At 32.3% G+C, this 23,930-nt stretch overlaps 1 protein-coding gene across 4 annotated transcripts in view; it reads right to left on the bottom strand.

Moving 5' to 3' along the window:
• LOC118182256 (uncharacterized) overlaps positions 1–23,930 on the bottom strand; it is a 253,961-nt gene that overhangs the window by 130,974 nt on the left and 99,057 nt on the right. For all 4 annotated transcript variants that reach the window (XM_035351575.2, XM_035351576.2, XM_035351577.2 and 1 more), the window contains one exon: positions 893–972. The gene's annotated coding sequence lies outside the window, so the exon portion shown is untranslated. The remainder of the gene's footprint in view (positions 1–892; positions 973–23,930) is intronic.

Here is a 23,930-nt window from a genome sequence, read left to right as displayed (position 1 = left end):
TCCTTTGCATAGGTTATTCACAACGCGAACCTAAAATTTAAAATTGTACTACCACTATACGAATGTTTATAAGAATGTCGATTGATATACGATATGAATTAAATTTGTTTCGAATTATTTGATTTTTAGTTAGTTTTGGTCCGGCACTACAGTCATCAAAGTTCAAAGTTTAAAAAGTATTAAAACACAAATTTTCAGATATATAACATAACCAGCAAACTGCCCATGTTGGTATGGTGATTAGCGAAGCCGACTGCCATATCGTTGGATCCTAAATTGAATCTCAAAGGATACAAGGATGTTTATAATTATACAATATCTTTACTTGCATATGGAAACTTTAAATTTTTCGAGTCGAAAGTTCCTACTAGAGGTTGGTGTTAGAAAAAAAAGGGATCCTATGGCCTTGGACACCAACTCACAGGTAGTTCTCCATCAAGATTGGGATGGCACGTAGCGACGTCATACTGTTTCCAGTTCGATGCACAATACCTTGGTTAATTATAGGAAGTCTTTCGGTCCGCCCATGGGTATTCGTGAGGTTATTTTGGTAGTAATATGCCAGGGTATGGGAATTAGGAGTAGTGATAAAATATAATTGCCGTTATGGAGTAGAGCTCATAATGTACGAAAAACATGAGAATGCCTTAATTTTTATATGAGTGTATTCCGCTTCAAATATTAAAATACAAAATGGTATTAAAAAACAGCTACTCTTATAATATCATATACATGGTGCCAAATATATTCACTTTCCCATTTACAGCATTTAAAATGTCTAGCAGTATTTCTAAGTAAAGCTCAAAAGATGCAGTTTTATTTCTTCAGTTAAATACACATGTAATTTTCATAAGATAATAACAACATCAGAATAGAAAAGTATTTTTCCTACCTTTAGTGAAATCACGTCACATCTTAAGAAGTTTTTTCTTCAGTGCAATTTTTCAATTTACAAAGTGTGGTAAAACGTACCTAGACAAATAGACAGAATTCATTACAAATTACTCTAACATTATGTTGTACTCTAAAATTATAGACTACCATTTATGTAACTAAAAACATAAAATTTATTCAACAATTTAAAAATCAGTTAATTGATTTATTCTACTGCTGTAAAATTATAAAATTATTTCCTCGTTAGTTGGGAAATTCGAAGTATGACTGAAGCTTATGTTTAAAAGAACATTTTCTGCACTAAACGAAAGTAGAGGCCATTTTTATAAACCCCAATCTGGGCAATTAAGTTCATGTTCTTAAGTCGAGACCGAATCAGTCATGTGGGAGTAGTCTTTTGAGTAGATTTGTCATTTCGGGAAATTATTCGTTCATCAAACGGCAGACGGAGAATGCTCAGTTGATTACAGTTCTCACCATTCACGCCTAAGATCCGAGGACGAGAAAGCTTAAGATTTTAATTGCTCATTAAAATATTTTAATGGAAGATGTTAAAAGAATTGCCGTATCTTCTGGATCTCCAATAACCATCGAAAACTCCGAAATGCGTTATTGAGCAGAATTTAGAATATCTAATGTGATTCAGCTTCACCTCTGAGACAAATAGACCTATATTTCTAAGCATGCAATTGTGAGTAATTATTGGTGATAACAGATTATTCTGGCGCTTCATGTAATCATTACGTACCTTCTGAACACAAGTGTTATTTAATTCTAGTGGTTGTTATTAGCGTTATATTTTGCTTTCCTTGTTTCTGAATATTGTTGTTTAGGTACACATTACGTAATGTGAAAAGAAAATGTCTGTTTCATTATCAAAATGGAGTATGAAATATTATTACGAAATAGTTATTTGGAAAAACATTCATTAATATAATCTTAGCATCAAAGCAGATTATTTGTTTAGAATGTACTTGCGGACTACTATTGTTACAAAGTAAGTATTTCATGAATTCGATGAGTAGTTTTCAGAAGCTTTCATGCCTTATATAAGCACTCATGAAGGGTGTTTACAAACAATGTGTCCTTTAGAGGTAACCAAGATTATAGTGCCACGATTTTCAATGTGCGTTAACTAAGTATACATTGCATTTTATACATCGAACGATATACTTAATCTTGAAAGTAAACATGTATATAACATATTTCAAATGCATAACAGTAAAAGAGAAATTATATTTTAAATGATTTTAATTCGAAATATAAACTAATGATTTTTTGCCTAAGTATGTGAAATAGTTTTAAATAAGTTTTGAAGTATTAGTGTAGAATATTATTAGATCAGTTAGGTTGATGTACAACTTCTGGCTGATTAACTTCTCTGCTTGGCAAAACCTAAATGCATACAAAGAAATAGAGTTATGGGAAGTTTAAAAAAATTCATGTGATGCACATTTAATATCTAAAATGAGATATGGGATTGAATTTAAACCCAGCGAACGTGATTTTACTTATATCTAAATTTTTCGAGAGTATAAAGAGAATGTATCTAAATACAAGGTGTTAAATGTAAAGGTTTGCAGACAGAAACGTTGCCAGCAGAGAATTTGATGAATTAGCAGAATGTATAGCAGTGACAAGATTTAATGATTTAACATTGCTTAGCAAAGACATTGCAAAATGCTTTTACAGAAATTAGCTAAGAAACGAAATATTACGATTCATTTTAATATTAATATCTCTGTCAATGGGACTTAGAATTTCCTGAGGATATACTGGGATGTGACATTAAGCAGTCGGGAATATGTGTTTAGGAGGTTCGGGGGTATTTTGGGATGTCCTCAGGATCTGCGCTTATCACGTAAGCAACAGTCTCAGGATACCCCGAGGACGTTTATGTATTGTAGGGGATTTTAATGTAAAAGGCTGATTATAGAAAGTCTGGCGTTCAGAGTTCATTCATTTCAATGAAAGAAGTGCATTCAAAGAATTTGACAGTAATATAATATTCAATAATGTATTCCACTAATTACATTCCTGTCAGGAATAGTACTATTACTCAATCTGAATTATGAAAGTAGCTATTTCCTTCTGTAAATGTTCTATATAACGAGTATACTTAAGTATAATTATATTCAGAGAAGTTAACCGTGAATAACTGACAAAATTAAAAATTTCGCAGAACTGAACATACTGAAAGGAATATTCTCTATGATAATTTTAAAGCTTTCAGTAACTTAAGATGGTAATATTAATCTTTAAACAAAATTATGTTTATATAGATACTTCTTTCCCTGACTAAACTGTCCCTGCTGGGTTATTCATCAGATGCACAGTCTAAAATCTAAGATCTTGTTTTCGGACAAGAATCAATACTAATTAGAATATTAATAGAAATCGAAAATACAAATTAGCATTATATACAAATTCTAAAAATACAAATTATCAAGTATCTCTTTAAATATACGACGCAGCGCCACTGATAACCATATTAATCACACTTATAATCATTTGTGTCAAGTAGAACTTACACGAATGCCGTTTATCACTCAAAGTTTGAATATGACCCCTATTAAAAGACTATGGCTTTTCCACAACTCATTCTTCCAAATGGAATCGGAAACTATTTTTTGCTCTTTTTAACGTATCGTCAAGGTTTGTCTCATCATATTTTTGGGTCATGTTGTTATGTCATCTGACTCTTACTGATACGTGATATACGCTGTGAAAACTACCACACCCTCTATATTAAAATTAAAACTAGAATATTCTTAATTAATATTAGTATTAAAACACATTATGCTAACTTTTTACATTAATTTCATTATAATAATGAAAATGATATATTCCGTAGATTAGACATTATAAATATTTCATTCCTTTTTGTTGACTTACAGAGTGAAATTTTAAAATGTTCTTTTTTACGTTTTTGTTTTTCAAAAAGAAATTTTGCACATATACATTTTATAATATCAGTTTAACAAATATGTGTTAAAATTTTTAGTTTATTTTAAATTAAAAACTTCTAAAGCAAAAAAAATCTGATTTTTTAAATAAAAGTTTAGTATGTTGATTGAGCTCGAATTTCAATGCTTTAGCCTATTTTGCATTAAATTATTTAAAGAGCCTTAATAAAGGTACATGTATAATATTTTTTGAACCTGACAAACAATGAATTTTTAAAGATAATTTTTGAAAATTCAGATCCAGATTGGCAACAGTTCCATTTTTTCATGAAACATTATCAACTTGACGAACAACGAATTTTTAAAAATTATTTTTGCAAATTAAGATCCACATTGGCAAAAGTTCCACTTTTTGATGAAATATTATCACAGGTTTCAACTTCTTAATTATCTTATATCCAAACATATTTGACAATGTTAATTTACTGTAGTATATATCAAATATAAGCATTCATTTTTGTAGCATGTAACAACATAGATTCTTCTAAATATTTTGCTTTTCTTCATTCGTAACATAACATGAGACCCATACAGCTTTTCTAAAACATATGAGCTGCGAAAATATTTGCTTTGAGAAAACTTCATTTAAAACTTTCTTTAAACCACCTTCGTGAGATAACAATAGATTAGGCTTTTAGACGTACAAGCGAATGTTCAAACATTAGATACTATATCTTCTCGTTTATGTATTTTGACTTCAAAGTATTAAATATAATAAAAATATACATATTCTCACAATTAGCTACATATATGATTCTAAGACATAGATGGAAACAATTTGCTTCATTGATTATATCAATTGAAAATATTAAAGTCATCCACACGAGACATTTTACTTTAATTTGTAAGATTCAAATTTTATTTTAGTATGAAACATGTTTTTTTTTCAACTAGAAAAATTTTTTCCTCTGGTTCAGACGATACTGATCACGCTTTTCTACAGTTAATAGAGAAAACAAGTTTGCTACTTTATCTCGAATACTTATATAGCATTTACACGCCAGAAACTGTGTTACCAGACGTTGAATTCATTTGCAGTTGATAATACTAATATTTGTATTTATAATTACAAAGAATTAAATATATATATATATTATAACACCATTAGATAACTTTTGGCACATTTGGCTTACAATATCTTTGGACCATTGTGGGAAGGAATTAAAGTCAAAATAAACGTATTGCAAATCTCACTGGTGATGCGAAGAATTTTAGAAAGGCGACGTTTTCTTATATGCCGATAGGATCCTTTTATATTGCTGGACAAAAGGACTCATTTCCCTTCATAGATGGAGTTGTGATAACAGCAGCATTTTCAATAAAAATTTAATTTTTCTGGTCATACTTTTATCTATAGTGGCTCAACTAGCCGGGAAGAAGTAAGTAATTAACTGTTTTGCTTTAGAACACAATTTCACTCCATTAGTATGCAAATTTACTTAGAACATATTGTGATGAATTGACCGTCAACACACAACACTTAGCAGTTAGCAGTCACGTAATTATACATTTGAGGCTAAGGTTAAAAAAGAATTGCTTTTTCCAAAATATCAGAAAAAAGTAAAAATGGTAGACCAAAATAAAAATTTCTAAGAAAATTGAAAATAAAACTTTAAAACTTTTTAAAGTACTGAAAGCACTAGTGAAAACAATTATGTCTCTGCAATGCTTTTTTCCAGAATTCTATGACAAGAATGACTTTTCATGTCACAAGTTAGCTGTCTCTCTTCACAGCAATTGTCTTAAGACTGTCACTTCAGACTGAATATGTGTAGAGAGGAAATTTGATTGATAAAAAGATTATCCACAAAATTGCTATAGATGTCACATTGACGTGTGACAAAACTTATTTGTACTCACTTTCTTTTAAAATTTTAGCTGCTCTGCCCGTTCTCACTGCCACCAAAAAATTGAATTCCTGTCTTAGATCTTAGACAATTCAATTCGAATTTGAGGAACTTTGTGTGTGAATGTCAATTTTCTGATTGTTTTAGTATCCATTCATAGCAGCACGCTTGGAAGTGATAAAAAATTTTAATAATTTTTAAAATGTTCTAGAGAAGCCTGGTGTTGTTTCAGAAGAAACAATTTACTTAAGCTAATAGCTGAGTAAATAAGTAATTAATTAAATTAAAAAACGGCAATTACCTTTAGGTAATCTAACTTTAGAGTCTTATTTCTATGAATTATTATTCAGTAACTGTCATTTTTATTTATTTTTTTTAATTCTGTAAATTGAATTACTTCATAACTTAACGATTAATTGAATGCAATTAAGATTCAAAAATTTAAATTACTTAAAGAAACTTTGACGATTTCTGTAATATAATTAACACGCAGTTTGCTTGGAAAATTCAAAGAAGATTTCATTTTTTATATTGCATCCCAATATATCTGAGAAATTTTACCACAATTTCCAGGTTGTCCTCTGCTCATCATCCACTGCCTCATACACGGTCCAATTAAATTTATTTACTGTTTTGTAGTTAGGAGAACCAAGCTGAGTTATTCCTATGACATTTCATTTCTTAGCTTGCCTTGTTAGTTGACTTACACGTAATGGAGATTAAAGCTCACATAGCTCTTAAGAAGGCAAATTAATTTAGTCTTGGTAAGTGCTCTCCAGTCCAACCCTTTGACAAGCACGTGTTAGAAGTGATTGCTGAATATCTGTCATTGAAACTGTAATTATAATTCTTGTTTCCGATTAATCAGACAGATTCTTCAAGTTGTGCTTCAGTTATATAATTTGCTACGAGCAATAGATTTAGATGACTGTTTCAATCGGTTTTATTTCTAACTGTGCTATTTCTTTTCAATTCCTATAGTATTTTCCTCTGAATATCAGTACAGTGCGAGAAATAAATCGCTAATAACAGTAAACTTTAGCCAGGTAGATGGTGAACTATGTTTAAAGATTCATTTTTATAACATGAATGTTCTTCTGAAATCTGTCACTTAGCATATGTGACTTGGCATATGATATTGGGCAGTTGCATTTAGACTATCGAGTTTTGGCCCATAATTTATTAAATGCTGCACACATCTAACGTTTATTAAAAAATGTAAAGCTTTTGCTGAATAAAATAAAATAAATGAATTATGATTAGTTCGCAGTCTTAAAGTACATAGCATGTTCCTCTTATTTTTTCTCTTAACTCATGATTTATTCATTTAAGATCTTCAAACAATTAATTTTGGGCAAACGCTTTTAATCCAAAGTTACCTTACGTTAACTAATTAACACTGGATACAGCATGACTACTCTTTTCAAGGATAAACGGTTTTATTATCTGAAGATTAAAAAATTAGCAGCATAAAAGAAATTCGGCAAAACATTCGTACCTAATGTCTATCCTTTAAAAAGATATTTATCCAGAATTTTAAAATTTATGAAACTAAATTTTAGTTTGACATGAAAAGATTTTAGTACTGCTAATACCATTATACATGAACGTCTTAAGGAGTTCGGATAAAAAAATAATAATAAATCATGCGCGAGTAGTTTACATCAATTTGTACATTTGAAGCGGGTGAAACCTGTGTTTTACTACTCGTTAATATATTTGCAGCTCCGTAAAGAAAGAGTAGAATCGAAGCAAAAGTTGTATTATACATGAAGCGGATAGCGCAAGAAAATGATTAGCACTTCAAAAAATATGCAACAATGGATGACTGTAACCTCATCTAGAATTAGTTCAAAAGAGGAGAAGAGAGGAATGGTTTTTCATGTGTGAATATTATTTCTAAGTGTTTATTTGATTAGAAATGAGACTATTCAAATTTGATTGCGTACTGTAACATTGCTGCTCGGATTGATCAAATTCTGATCACTGTCATCCGAATTTGAAACCGAAGGAAAAATAAAGGGTGGCATGAACGATATGCAGTCTTGGAAGGATCTCTTACAACAATGCCAGAGTGGACAGACACATCGTGTGAATGTTCCGCACAGACCGTACTGCCTAGCGTAGAAATACGGTGTGGATACACTAGAAGTCATTGCATACTCAATGAGGTGTCATTTTAATCATCATGGATTACTTGCGAGGCGGCCGTTGCTTTGCCTTCTTTATACGGTACAATATAGTCTTAATGTTGCGTTCAGCTGCATACAACATCATGATGTACTACATATGCGAGTATGAGGCTACCATGGGAAGCACTCATAAGACATCTTACTTTATGCATCACTGTTCTAGCCCAGCTCAATATTCATGATACGGAATGCGATTGGATATGAATCCCTCTCGCTTCTGGCACACAGATCTGGCACTCTGATTAGTCAGCCATAAACTACCTATGTGCTGAGACTTGTTGTTACCCCGCATCTTCGTAAACACTCCCAGAGTCTTCTACTACAAGAGTAGTGATCACACGTCGCATTCAAAGTCTGACACTTCCTCAGTGGACATCAGATTGTTCTGTCTTGGCCAGTGGATTCATTAGATTTTCCCCCGATTTAAAGTCTGGTCTGCCGTATCACACTCTCTGGTATGACGAAGGTCGCCACTGTTTACAACAGGCGAATTCTGACAGTAACCTAGACTGACACCTAGCTGGGCTGTATTGTTATGCAAAGTCTATTTGACTCTATTTCTTGCCGTATGTCAGCGATTATTTCCTTTGTTGGTGGTCATATTTAAAACTGATCATAGCTCATTCTGTTCACCTAGTGTAGATGAATGTTTAATGATTTCCGTATCTGTGTTACAAGGAATTTTGGAAACAAACTTGGTTATGTTATGTTTTGCCCTTGTTAGTGTTGTAGTTCTACTAGCCACCGGTGTATTTTATAGAAACACAAATTTCACATACAGCTGATGCTGCTTAGAATTAGAAATACATTAGCAATGCTTCAGCATTACATTTGCAATAGTTCTATAGAAATGTTCTAAATACTTCAACGGACTCGTGCCAAACTTCCTCCAAATTCAGCCTTTTTTTAACCTAACATCATTCTAAGATTGAATTTTATCCTATTTAACTTTCCACATCAGCCTGTCTCTTTTCCATGTAATAACGAGTTTATTATGCCTGGTGTTTTGTTTTATATTTTGTTTTATTTTGTTCAATATTCACAGAGGATGGTGCTTGAGAGGGATGCTTCGTGTATTAATTTCTGGAAATACGTGTGCAATGATCATAAAATAATTATTAACATTTTGCTTTTCACTCTTTTTGCTAATGTATCCACAAATAAAAGCTTTTCGTACATGTAGACGACCCGTGCGCCGAGAATAAAGTCAATTGATCGAAGGATGGAATGAAATATCCTAGAACTTCTCATTTTCGAATTATGCACCTACCGATGTTGATTTATGGACATTCTAGATACAGTGTAATAAAGCAACTAAGATGTCCGATAAAGAACACAAGCACATTTGCAAAAGAAGTTCACACATTAGCTTATTTCTGACACGCGTTATGCACGCCACAATTCTGTAAAGCTCATATCTTCTTAGACAAAGAACGAAGCAGAAAGGAAATTATGAATGATTAGCAGTAAGGCAAAGCAGGGAGAAAATGGGGCTATGAAAGAGTAACAGCGGTATTTATAGAATTGTTTCCTTTGTTTAAATTCTACCTGCAACTGGATGAGAGCCATCCGCAATGCAGGAGGATTACTTAAGCAAGCATGAAACGAAAAGACGCAATCCAGAAAAATTATTATGAACAATTTCCAACAAAACGAGAAGATAGACAAATTAAAATGAGGAATTGCGGGGCTATTGATAATTTAAGTCATAATTTTTAATTTTATCTTACATATGTTTATATTCAAAACATAAATGATTATATACATAAAATAATTTTATATTATAATTTCAAAGAGAAAATTCATGCTGATATATGTGATGAAGTAACATTTATGTTCATTTTCAGAACTTAACCTGAGACCAATAAGCGAAGCACTGGGCTTGGTATAATACGACTTCCATGTCTTCCCAACAAAATAAATAGAGATGCATAAGGGAGTCACGACGTTACAATTTGAGGCTGTTTGGTTTCCATTCACCAGATTTAATAAAAAATCTAAATATATTATTGCCCCTTTAACGTGCTTAGTCAAATCCGAATTGAACTGCGTATGCTGCTGTTTTCCTAAATGGGGGCGCATATGAAATCAGTGGCTCCGAAAGTCCCATTCAGATGCTGACGGTAAGCGATGAAGTGTATGAGACCATCGAAATCCCTTCCTCGCAGTGTTCTCGATCTGGACTGAGATTAATCTTGGAAAGAGTGGGTCTGTCATCATTGGTACGCAAGGTCTTTGATCAACGAAAAGAGCATCTCTGTACCTTTTACAATCAATTAGCATGTTCATAAATGGCTTTTAGACGCAGGGATAAGTGACAAAAGCAGTAGGGATAAGCGACAACTAAAACATGGGAAAGGAAGAAAACGGTGCGGGTGTACCTATATCACTAATGTGCACCATAAAGCTTACTCAAAAGGAGTACTGTCTAAATTTCAGCATTCTCGCATTACCTTTCAGAATTCTTGTATCGCATGTATTTAAATTAAATTTGTCAGCTACTTTTGCCAACTTAGTTATCACAAAACTCCTTATTAAATCTTACTGAGTCAGAACTTATTCGCAAAGAGCATAAATTTAATAAGTTTCATAACTCTCCAGAAATTTGATTCCTGAAACCCTAAACTGATTTTAAATCCAAACGCAGTTTGATTCATCGACGCTTAGTGTCTTTAAATTAAGTAAACTTGTTACGCCTGTTGAGTGCTGATAAGGAAATTCTCCATCCTGATCAGTTCACGTCAAAAGACGCTTCAAGATAAACTGTAATCCCAAGGCGAAGTCTTTGCCAGACGTCAACTTAAACATATTAATATATTTTAAAGCACAGACATCAGGTGAGAATAATTAAGTTTATCGGTTAATTAATGTAAAGTGTATCGTGTTCATATGTGCTTAAATATGCACTGCAAATTGTATTTTGAAGGATTATCAAGAGCATATTATGTAGAGAAAGATAGTGATGGATTTAAATAAGAAAGAACAATAAAGTATTCAGTATTCAACATGTTTACTGTCAGTAGTGAGTTTTGAATCAATAGAACAGCGATATTCTCTTTCTTCTAAATCCATATTTCATTTATATGGCTCTTGCTTAGTATAATACAAAAATAGAATTTATTTTGCAAATATATCTTTTCTAACGTAAAGGTTTATTAGCCGTCATTTTAATAAATCCGATAGGTAATTTTTTAATATTAGACGTCAAAAGAAATTTATTACATTTTTAAAAAAGTACACTAATTTCCTAAAATGTAAATATTCCTTCGCCTTAGTAATGAAGACAAAAGAGATTAAAATCACGCAATTAAAAACACACTGCAGTTTAAATTCACATTTTCGTTGATAAAAATCATAACATTTGCCAAAACATAGTAGTAAATTTTGGTTAGTTATTTCATGTATGGTTCACAGTTTTTTGGATCAATTACTACTAATAGAAGAAATGTATGGTATGTAAAAGTAAATATCAAATGTAAGTTTCATTTCATACCTTACTGAACCTGATGTTTAAAAGCCAAAGATTAAAAGGCTCATGTTATTTTTGGCCTGACTACTTATTATAAATCTATTTTATACAAAATTGGCGAGAACAAAAACATATAGTTTATTTATAATTTAATGCGAATACGTTATCTAGCGTTGAAGTTAAAATGGTACAATAAGACAGGAGCACTTCTGTGACACGTTATCATTATGAATTTTCCTAAAAATCAATTCTAGTGTATTTTTGTTTTAGAACAACGCTATGGTTCTCTGATTCTACTGTGCGTTTGTGATCACCTGCGTGGTATGTGTATATACATATATATATATATATATGTAATAATTGTACTTTTGGCGGAAGAAAAAAACAATTCACTTTTAGTCATGGCCGAAAAATCTGCTGTGTAGATGGTTGGACATTATGGCGTAATGAAGATCGGATGAATTTTTAGAAGCATACTAGCTTGATAGTTAAACATCATATATTCTTGAATGACCCATTTCTTAATACATAACAGTATAAGATTAGGGGGTGCTAAACGCGCCCCGTAATTTTAAATACTCAATTACATTTTAATTAATAGCGAATAGTTAGCAGAGGCTGAGCGACAAGCTGTCAGTGCGCAGGCGAAGAGGCGAAAGAGAGAGAAACTACGCAGTTATTAGCTATTTATACAAGACAAAGTACAGCTAATCTGTGATTGGTTAAATTTTGTATTTCAGTTCCATTTACATCATCAGAATTAGATTTTTCTGGAAATGACACAGTAGGAAGACAGGTTACTAGATAGATAGAATTGAGAAGGGAAATTCACGTTGCTAATTTAATATTTTACATATCCTTTATTTTTCTTATACATATATATATATATATATATATCTTTGTGTGTGCGTGTTGTAGAGATATTGGGTATTTTTGAAGCAGGAGAGATGAAAAATGAGCAATGCCCTCGCCACAGATCTCTCGATACGCGCCGAGTGTGCTGGCCACTACCTCACGAAGGCATGCTAAGAAGGCGGGAGCTATACCTTATTATATACTATAGATCTATCTATGTAGATAAATATATATATACACTATAGAACTTGTTGTATATCTATCTAGATAGATAGATAGCTAGATAATTATACAACAAGTTCTATTTGAAGCTTTGAACAAAGCGGATTAGCAAATGTTTTTGTACTCATACGATTCGAGTTTTCATGTTATATAAACATTTTCGGTTCAAAAACTGTTTATTATTTTTTTATTTTTGCAATGTATTTCTGAAAATAAGGATAGGCTGCCTTCAAGTATTCTTACAGCTTTTTCTAGGTATTTTAATCCTAACTTTTTAAGATTCATTAATATACATATATATATAAAGAAAAACTTGAAAACTAGTGAATTTTAAAATTTATTGAAAAGGAAGACAGAAAGGAAAGATGTAAAGGAAATTATCTTCCAGGAAATTCGAAATGAAATTTAGATTGCAAATGTCCACTATTGTGGTGAAAATAATGGCAATTTAGAAAGTTAATGTGCACTATTGTGGTAATAATTAATAGAATTTATAAATAAATACACCGGAATGTCAATTAAAATGCAAAAGGGAAGAATAAAACAAGAAAGAGAATTATTGGGTGATTCCATAGAAAGATTATTAATGATTTTATAGAAAGATCCATTGGTCATTCCATAGCCTGTGCGTCGGGGAATCATCTCGCATATCCAAAACTATAAGGTGTAATTCGAATATTCAAAAATTGAAGAGAAATGTAAAATTGGAAAGGGATTTTTTTCAGATATGCGTGATGACAAAATGTGCTGTCATGAATTGCTGACAGTTGTATCAATAGATTCCAATTCCCCTTGGTAAGTCGGGATATTTTCATGAAATCACCAATAATTCTCTTGTTTTATACTTCTCTTTAAAGTTTTAATTGACATTCCAGTGCATTTATTTATAAATACCGATTAATTACTACCACAATCGTGCACATTAGCTTTCTAAATTGTCAATTATTCTCACCGCAATAGTGCACATTCATATTCCAAATTTATCTTTGAATTTTTTAGGCGATAATTTCCTTCATATTCTCTATAGCTTTATTAAATTATATTTTTATTCGCTTTCGGAAGCATTTAATATTTACTTTATCAGACTCAGAATTAATTTGGCAATAATTAAAAGAGTGAAAACATAAAAATAAAGGAAAAAAATTCTAGCACTATGTGTGTATACATATATCTTTGGGTGTGTTTGTTTATATTTAAGCTAAAAATCTAATTCTAGTCCAATTTTAAATTTACAACTCTTAATTTCATATAAAAAGCTTTCCATTCAACTTCCATTTATTTTCCTAATGCAACATACTGTGCTTGGTTTCAAAATGTAGCACGCATAATTCATTGGTAGTTATTTTAGGAAAATATGTCGCAAAATTAAAACAATTTTAAGTCATCTATTCCAGGCCCTCCGTATTTATTGAATGATAAACATATTAAAAGGTCTTGGTAGTGTTTAGGGGGCTCCAGTGTTTCATGCCAGTGTATGTCGTATTAATACATAATTTTATATTGTTTTTAACGAACGCATTTGTAATGAAAAATATATTACGCATATTTGCATTAATACGAGTATTATTTAAGGACGAAATTTTCAGATCGTTCAAATTGTATTAGATGTTTCATGGAGATTTTACATTTCACATTTCACAGTAAAATATCTTTATATATTAAAACACAAAATAATTTAACAGTTTTACTACTATAGCATTCAGAATTATAATATAGCAAAACATACAAACGTAAAAGCTAATTTATAAGGTTAGAATAATTATCTAATTGAATTTAAATAAATTTTTACATTCTAACAATAACAGAGCCTTATATTAACATGACTTGTTTTTCTTTTTTATCAGTTCTAAACATATTTTTGATAGTAAAACTTGCTTGATGCGAAAGGTTGTGATAAGTGCCTATTAACTAGTTTTATGAGCAAATTTTATATTACCTTGGCAGATTGCTTTTATGATACATTGCCTCACTAGGTAATGCACTCACATCATAATCTACAGAGAATCTTACTTGACATATTACTATTAAGTGGATGTGAAACATTTAGATTCAACGACAATTAAAACCGCTCTTCCTACGCAGATAGACTTGCATTACAGATTATCGAGAAGCTTAATTTTACTTCTTTCTGTATCAACTAACTTGCTACAGTGATGTTTGGACTCGTGTATTTTTTATTTGAAGACATTTATATTTTTAAATAGTATATAAAACTGCCAGTAAAAATTTCAGTTATTATAAATTGAGCATAAAGAAGAGTAAAATTTTATTTCAAGTAACGCACATTTGTTTTCGGAACATTTACGATTATAGCATTTCTAGCAACACGTGAAAAAATCTTTTTGAATGAAAAAAAGCATGCATCGTCGCTTAACGTGAACATCTAAATGTTAAGCAGACTAAAGCTAGTTTTATTCTTCAATAGTTTCTAAATCTTACGTTGTTTGGGGTGGAATGAGCCGAAACAAAATACTGCAACAACACTTGACTTCAGTGTTTCTCTCTGTATTTTTCTCAAGAAATGTATTCGTTATTGTTAATTTTGAAACGATATGCAACTTTGTAACTGATTGTTTTCAATATCTCCAGCAGAAATATAAGTCGACGAAAAGGAAAGCCAGGGTTCATAAGATTATCTTATCGTGTAGCATCATATAAGTTTTCCAACAATCTATGCAAAAACAATGAGCTATTTCCATAATATTTTTTAACACAACGCCCTTATCCATGACTTTTTAACAACCCGTATGTGCTTGTATTTATCTTCCACCCTCAACTTCAATAATGAAATGTTCCAAAGAGTTAATTCTCAAACAACTGCCAAGTCATTTAATTAACAAAAGAAAATGCTTTCCTATCGAAGCTGTAATCAAACTGTTGCATTTTACTTACAACACGTTTCATCTTTTAAACCCTACTTTTCCCCAAATTATTCAAGTATCGTTCAGTTAAACAACAAAATACGACCTCTTGGCTGCCAGATAAGAACTAATTACCATACTAAGAGGACGTAAAAAATCCCTCCCAACTAAATCGACCTTGGAGAGAAAAGCTTCAAAAATAACATCAAAACCTTGAGGCAGAATGAAAATAATAAAAAACCAAGCCTGAGTAAATAAAAGTGCTGCTCCAAAGTTTGTTTATTTTGCTTAAAATTACTTTATTACTTCAAGATTGTTCCATTCTTTGTTGAAGGCTTCTGTAACCGATCAAGCTTCAAGTCTATATTTAGCTCTCTCTAGCTAAGTGAATGGGAAAAACTTACTTAGCCAACGCTTAACTTTCAAGACATTTATTCTTTTGCATAAACTTCGAAATAACCACTGCTTTATTTCTATTCGTGTATTAAAATTTTAAAAGTGTTAAATTAATGTCTTGAGGCAGATATCATTTTTTTACCAAAATGTCGTCATTATTAATCTCTTTTAAAGGAAAGCGAATTTTTCAAATCAACAAAAATGCATATCGTGTCCTCGAAATCCGTAAAATGAAAGCAAAAGCGACACTTTTCATCAGAATTTTTTTTATGCCATGAGAGAGGGAGTGAATGCAGAGGTCATGCTGTGAATTATAAATATAAATTGCTTTAAAACATATTTCCTTTTAAGAAACATTTTATTAACGGAACACTGTGTGTTACAATAGCCTCCTTAAGCATACATGACTGACAATGAAGAGCTCACGTTAGAATATTTTTAGAGAAGGGAGAGGAAATAAGAGCAATGGTCTGATTATGGGCTATTATAAATTTAAAGTCCTGTCAGAGTTCCATCTAGCACAGAACCTCTGGAGGGAGACTTAATGAAGAATGTCTTCCTCATTAAGTCTTACTCTCAATCATCTTTTCTGATGCAATCGTGTTTACAATTGAAATATGCTGCATGAAGTGACTATTGTTCTCTCTAAATGTGTGAAAGTATGTGAATTAGGCCCATTTTCTTTAAAAGAGATTTTTAACTTTATATATATTAACTAGATACATTAATAAAATTATTTTGTTATGTTTCAAAGTATACTGCATAAAAAATATTTGTGTTTACGTTTGAAAGCCTTAATTGCTGTTACTCTAGTCCATAATCAGATTTGTTTTGTTTATTTTACAAAATTAATTTATTTAGGTTTGTTGATTTTACAAAACAAATTTACTTCGTTTTCAAGAATATTCATAACTACTTTTAGGTACACTAAACAAAGGAATGAAAATCATGGAATTCGGATGACTTGGAGTAAGCGATTACTGCCATGTGGGAAAAAGAAGACAAGAACTTCAAAAGGGTCAAGACTTTCAACACATTCCGAAGTACATTGGCAGACTTTGTCGAAAACAAGATTTGTCGCCAGCTTTAGCTACTTGCATGAAATTGGGCAGAAAGCCAGTTTTAGGAGAACAAATCGAAGAAGAGCTCGTTTCTTATCTTTTGATCATAGAACAAAAATATTTTGGCTGCACTATTGGCGACTTGCAACAAATAGCATTTCAACTTGCTGAATGTAATGGCATCGATACGTCTTTGAATTAAAATTTGCCCTTCAGAGCTTGGTGCTATATTTATTCTAACAGATGTAAAGATCGTTTATCCATTTGAACAACTATTTAGGATTCCTTTTGAAAGAGAACTCCTGGTTAACAAAGAAAGTTTTCACAATTGTTTTTTATTGTTGGATGCGGGATATGTAAATCATAAGTATTTTGGTTGTCAAGGACTGTAACAGAGAGTAGACAGGAATTTTTATTTTCCTAAGTATGGTTTCGTACACATAGAAAATACAGGAAAGCAGCAAGTAACATCCCTATTTTTTTCTAAACCGCTTCTAAAATCATTTGCATTTTCTGCATAAGTACCTCTGGCCGTTTCAGCTATCCACTCAATAATCTCTTCAAAAATAAATATGTCTCAGATTTTACTGAAATGCAGTCTACCAGGCTGTATGCAACGAGCTCGTCCATTTGGTTGAGTTTAAAGTAGCATTTTTACTCAATAGTTTACACAATTCGGAGAAATGTTTGTCGAACTGAAAATTCCCCAGTTTTTAGGACTTAGATTTGCATTACAAGCATATACACAACTCTGGTTCGATAGTTATGGCTAGAGAAAAGTAAATATCCATAATGCTCAGTTTGCCGCCAGCTACACATAAGCTGTAGTACCTTGATAAGATTCATTTGTCCTTTGGAAGTACTGTATAGTGAGAAAACAAGGCAACGGCTAAAACGTTTAGAACTTACTCTAAGACATATGGTGTCATGGAAGTGCTTGGAGAGGCCTCATCTCCAATCAGAAATAAGAAAAATATCGATGGATGGCTTTAATGGCTTTAAGATTATTATAATAAATTTTAGTTTCTTACACATCAGCATCTGAGACTTAAAGAGAAAAACCTTACAGCTCAACTACATCTACTTACCCAAACACTGACATATTTCCCTATATCATAGAGCGTTATTTAGTTCTCGTATTGCCTTCAAGAGCATTCATCAAGTGAGTGTATATGACACTTCTCCGGTAGCAGAAAGAAATGTCAATCGTGGTCGAATGACAACAAAACCTTGAGTGGCACTATATATAACGACTTGAACTGATCTTTGAACATAGCTTCAACCTCAAGTACTACTCATTAACTATCCACGAAGTGCCGAAAACCTAAGGACCAAAGCAAAAAAATAATATATCTGGATGCTAAAATTATTCTATGACGACAGCTGAAACGCATAAATTCCGATACAGATTATAAAATCTGCACTACACAGACTTACTTGATGATAGTGAAAAGGACCTTGTAGTATCTCAGGAAGATCATAAAGATGGAGAAAGCGGGCTTTGTCAAGACCTGTTTTCACAAGGCAGCGAAAAGCAAATTTGATTCCAGGGCTTCCAGTACTTAATATGAGCACACAGTGAATTTCAGAAACTGAAATAAGTGTTTGCATTTGCTATTTTTGCATTTAGTTTAATTATAATCTATATTTTTGAATGAATTTTGACTTACGTTTTTTGGTATAAGCGTAGTTAAATAGCAGCTCAAACACATTCAATTGCATTTTTTCAAGCACCTTTTTCTTGTTTCGAACCAATGTAGCTGGACTGGAAGAGGAATGTTTATTGCTCAATCCTGCGTATGTTCTATGCTTATTGCAGACTCATTGAAGTATTTGAGTTCCTTAGCTCACCAGTCAGGACTGATGGCCATAAGTATGTCCACAGTGACTCGCAGTTGTCAGTAGAGAGACAGTATTAATTTGCGTCTTTAAATGTTTTCTTTTCCCACAGTCCTCTATTTTATATTTGATTCCACTCTGTTTTTTAATGATTTCCCTATTCTCATTACCAGCTTCTTTTGTACTTATAAAATTCTGGTTTATCTCAGTAATTTACCCAAAATCTAAAATTAGTGATGTTGCTGGCATTTGGATGCTATTAGTGATTAGTGACCTACTGGAACTAGGAACATTATGATGTACAGTTACAGGAATACATTTCTTCATTTCTTAGTTGTTTCTCGAGGAATAGGCAATACCACATCTATCGCTTTCATAGGTACAAGAGGGTGAAAGGGAACACTCTAGTAAAGGTTTTAATGTATCATACCTTAGTTGATATACCTTTTCAATAAAATTTTAACATATTTATATATGCTTCATGAATCACTGTTATAAAATAGAATCTTCTGTGGACCACCTTACTCTTGTCGCTTTGGAAAGCAATTTTTAACGTGTGCTCATATCAGTGTACTTATTGTTTTAAAACACAATTAATTAAATTCATTTAATTTTATTTTGGTATTTATAAAGTAAGATAGCAGAAACAAAATAGATTTTTTAATAATTCAAGGCTACTCGAGTTTGAATAATTTTGACTTTAGTAATTAAAAAATGTGTTGGTACTCATCAGTGTGATAGATGCATAGCTGTTTTCCTTGTTTGGATGTATGTAGATTAGAAGAATTACAACCATAGCGTTTTAAATTCCTCTCCTGTAGCTAAGACTTAATTGGGAATTCCGTAAATAAGGTAACCATTGATAAACTTCGCAATTTGTCAGTCTTGAGAGAAAATGCGATAGGCTACTGCCATGTGTATTTTTCAAACTCTGAGATTTTTCTGCTACACTGTGTTATATGCAGTTATTTTGAATTTAATATTTTGATTTTTTGGATATATAGGAAGACCACATGTGTAAGCTTCTTGAACCACTTGTGGTCTGCGGATCACAGATGGGGAAACACTATTTTATAAATAATAAGTCTGACATGAAAAAGTAACTCGGATTAAATTATAACTGTCTGTAAATGATTGCAGAAAATTTCAATAAAAGTATAGTAGAGATGTACGTTTATATATTCTCTGTTTTTTTCATAACGTAAAAGCTCTTTACTTGGATGCGTTATTAATTTTACACACCGTCTAATGTAAATACAATTCCCTAAGACATCCTCACAAAGAAATCCCTGTCTTTATGCAGTCGACATGTGCTATTCAATTAATCAAGTACGTAATACGCTCAAAATTTCAACATCATAAACGAATTAGATTAGATGAGATGAGAGATGCCTTTGTGGAATATTGAAACTGCTAGTATTTATATTATACAATGTGAATAAAGTTCAAAGTAGTTGTCTCAAACACAGAGAACCATGCTAATGGCAAATTATCAGTCGGTATAGGAAAAATAACTATTTATATTTAGAATTAGATAATTATATATTACTCTCAAAATTTTATTATTATAAAGTCTGTTTAATAAGTATAAATATTTCCTTGATATTACCCCCTTAGTTTTCTCATAAATTCGAAAATCTTTATTAAAAGTCTAGTTGAATGAACACAATTATTTTTCGCGGCATAGCACAAGCTGTATAGAAAACTTCCTTAAACACCAAAATAACTTTTTAACGCTTAACACTATAGTTTTGGAAAGTTGTTTCCATTTGCAGATTTTAGGCTTTGCATTGTTCAAGCCCTATTTATGCCTGTGGTCGGATACTGACGTATTTGCATTTCGGAGCTTGAACTCCAGTAATTGGTGTATATATAATGCGTAATTTCATACTAATGAGTGACCTACTCCACGTTTGCTATTGACTTTGTTTCTTGATAGACTGGTTAACTTCCACAATATATCCCTAGGGGCTCTGCAGTTGGTCTCGTATGAGACAACATAGTCACTTTATTATTAGATAAACACATTTTCCACAACTGTGGCTTTCTACGTTCATAAATTATTTCTGTGTTTGCGTATTCTACAATAAACCTCTTACATTTAGTTATGTATATCACAGATTCTCAAATTTGACCCATTTATATTTTTCTCTTTACATTTAGTTACATATTCATCACATTTATATCTTTCTCTTCCAAAGATAACTTTTCAGAACATACTTTAATTGCATTAGAGTTCATTTTTTGCATCACGATTTCAAGAATCTATCATATGATACAATCATTTGTAACACTAGATCATCATTTGCTCTCTCAGAATAATAAAAACTTAAAAATGAAATAGCAATTCTGTAGCGCGGATGATAAAACAGGTTATGCTTCAAGCTTCCAAACAGTATTATTACAAAACATCTTCGTATATCGTTCCTTCTATTATGACAGAAAGGCATTAAAAATGTCATTAGCTTTTATTCTTAATTTACAATTTTGGGTAATTTCACTTGGTTCCGTTTCCGATATGCATGCGATTAATATTCTTCTAGAACAGATACAGAATTGATTAATTTGAAAGCCCCTGCATTTCTATGTTAGTCGACAAATATTGCTTCTACATTACAAGATTAGAGTTCACTTCCTAGTGAGTTAAAGAAAAGGAGTAAGAAACTTAAATCTCGTCGACAAGCTGGTGTCCTCTCCACCAGTTAGTTACAGGAAGAAAGAGATGCAAGACCCTAGAAATTTACCTCTAAAGCTTTTTCAACCAAAATTGGTCTGGCGAGGTTGGGATAAATGTTATACTGCTCCTAATATTGCCCGAAGTATGCGCACAAAGACGGGTACATATCCTAGCCATCCCCCATGATTATTCATTCGCCTACCGTTCTTTAAAGTGATCTGGATAAGCAGCAGGAGTAACAGACATTTTTTAAATTTTGAATTTGAAGACATTTCTAAAATGTGAGTAAATACACATATATTTTATTAAGGATTTTACTTTCATTCCATTTATTGACCGAATTAAAAAGTAATGATAGTTAGTTTTTCATGCCAAAAATTTTAAGCTAGATTTTTCAAATGCTAAAACATTCTCTGTCTCTAAGGCAAAATGCAGTTAACTGTAATTAAGTGTAAACGAATGCTAAATGGTTAGTTTTTTTCCCTTTCTTTAAGTTTTTTTCCACACATTTCGATCCCACATTAGTCTCGGTAAATTGACTTCTCAACGAATATAACTGAAAAGTGATTTTTTTATGTACGTCTTCATTAAGAATACTTAATATGCATGAAATAAATATGATCATAAATCCTACTCTTCATTCTTAACCCTGATGTATAATTCTGTAAAGATTACAAAAATTATGCAATTAATAATTGAATATCCAAAAAAACCACTTTAAAAAACTCTAAGTAAAACAATTTACATTTCAAGCATTTAACTTATCCTCTTTGCATTTTTTTCATGTAATTACTTGAAAGACTCGAGTAGAAAAGAACTAATCATTACTGATGTTAATTTTTAGATTTGTTCTCCCTTATTTGCCTCATTAGCAATTCATATCATGCGTCAACCGTTGAGTGTGATTGCTGATTCGCTTTACTGAAGGCAAATTAAATTATGCTTCTTTGAATCACGTGAAAGATCACATTTATTTATGGGTGTTTAGGCTCTACACATTTTTTTCCAAATACGTAACATGAGATATTTAAAAGATCTCAAATATAAATGAGAGGCAGTTTCATGAATTAATCATTAGGAATCTTATCCTAATTTTGATTAGCTCGAAGAATCGATAAATGAATGAGCTTTGAAACGATCGATTCTTAGCAAAAATGTAAAATTATTCTTCATTAATAAGCGAAATTTAAAAAATAAATTCAATTAGAGATAAATCATTATCATATATTTTACATCACATTTACAAATTAAGGTGAATATCGGATGGGTAACTCAATTTGAAATATGCTCATTTCGTTAAAACATATTATGAAGTCTGATTAAAAATTTTGTCATTTGGTAATCACAAAAACACGCTAAAGTACTTTCAGAGGCGTAATGATAAAACTCTAATCGATTTTTTATTATTCGAAAAAAATTCCAGTGAATCTATTTTTGGCTGAAAAAGATTTCAAATACACTCATGTCCTTAAATTAAGGATAATTCGAAGTCACGCGGAAATCGAACTCTAAAATAAATATATCACCTGTAAAATCACTACAAACATCTTCAAGAATCATATGCAAATTTCAGGAAGTAACCAGATGACACCGATGGTACGTCACAATCACGAGAGTGTAAGAGTGTGATATATAAAGAATACAGTCAAAGAAGTAAAACTGTTCGCAAGCGCTTTATAAGCATTTCAGTGCAATAACCGAATAGTTATGACACAAAGGACGCATTTTGATGATTTTTTTTACGTGGTAGAATTATCGGCCGTCTAGAATGTGAGCGTACCCAACTGGAAGTATCAGACGAACTTGGAATTGCCCAGAGTGTCATCTCCAGGCTTTGGCAACGATTCCAAGATGATGGTAATGTGAGTAGAGGTTACAGCACAGGTCGCCCCAGAGTTACAACGGCGAATGAGGACCGGTATTTGGCAGTTACTGCCAAAAGAAACAGGCGGAGCACAGCCTCAGACCTGTCTCGTCAGCTCTCTTCAGCCACTGGTACGACAATTTCAAGGCAGACCGTGTACAGACCCTTAAGGCAGATTGGTCTATATGCTCGTAGACCTGTCAGATGCGTTCCACTTACTGCAACTCATTGTCACCTACGGTTAGCCTGGAGTAGAGAGCATGCATTGTGGACACCGCAACAGTGGGCTTGTGTGATGTTTTCTGACGAGTCCAGGTGTAGCTTGCAGTCTAATTCTCTCCGGACTTTCATATGAAGAGCTACATGTACCCATTACCACCAAGAAAATATCATTAAACGACACCGTTACGGTGGTGCAGGAGTGCTCGTTTGGGGTGGAATTATTCTGGGTTCCAGAACTGACCTGCATGTTCAAATTGGTACCATGACAAGCCAAATCTATGGGGACGTCATTTTGGAACAACATGTACGTTTGTTTCGGGGCGCCATGGGCGCACAATTTGTGTTTATGGATGACAACGCCCGTCCTCACCGTGCAAACATCGTAAGCGAATGCCTTCAATCGGAGGATATCACTCGTATGGACTGGCCAGCATTCTCACCGGACTTGAATCCAGTAGAGCACGTGTGGGACATGCTTGGCCGACAAGTTGCAGCCCGTCAACCTCCTCCTACATGTCTACCGGAACTTCGGAGAGCATTGCTTTTTGAGTGGTGTAATATCCCC

Source organism: Stegodyphus dumicola, chromosome X2, assembly GCF_044657685.1.
Source record: "Stegodyphus dumicola isolate Sdum_Otavi_A_Nest chromosome X2, ASM4465768v1".
Classification (NCBI taxonomy): Eukaryota; Metazoa; Arthropoda; class Arachnida; order Araneae; family Eresidae; genus Stegodyphus; species Stegodyphus dumicola.
Note: the sequence above shows the minus strand (reverse complement) of the source record. Positions and strands in the feature narration are given on the sequence as shown.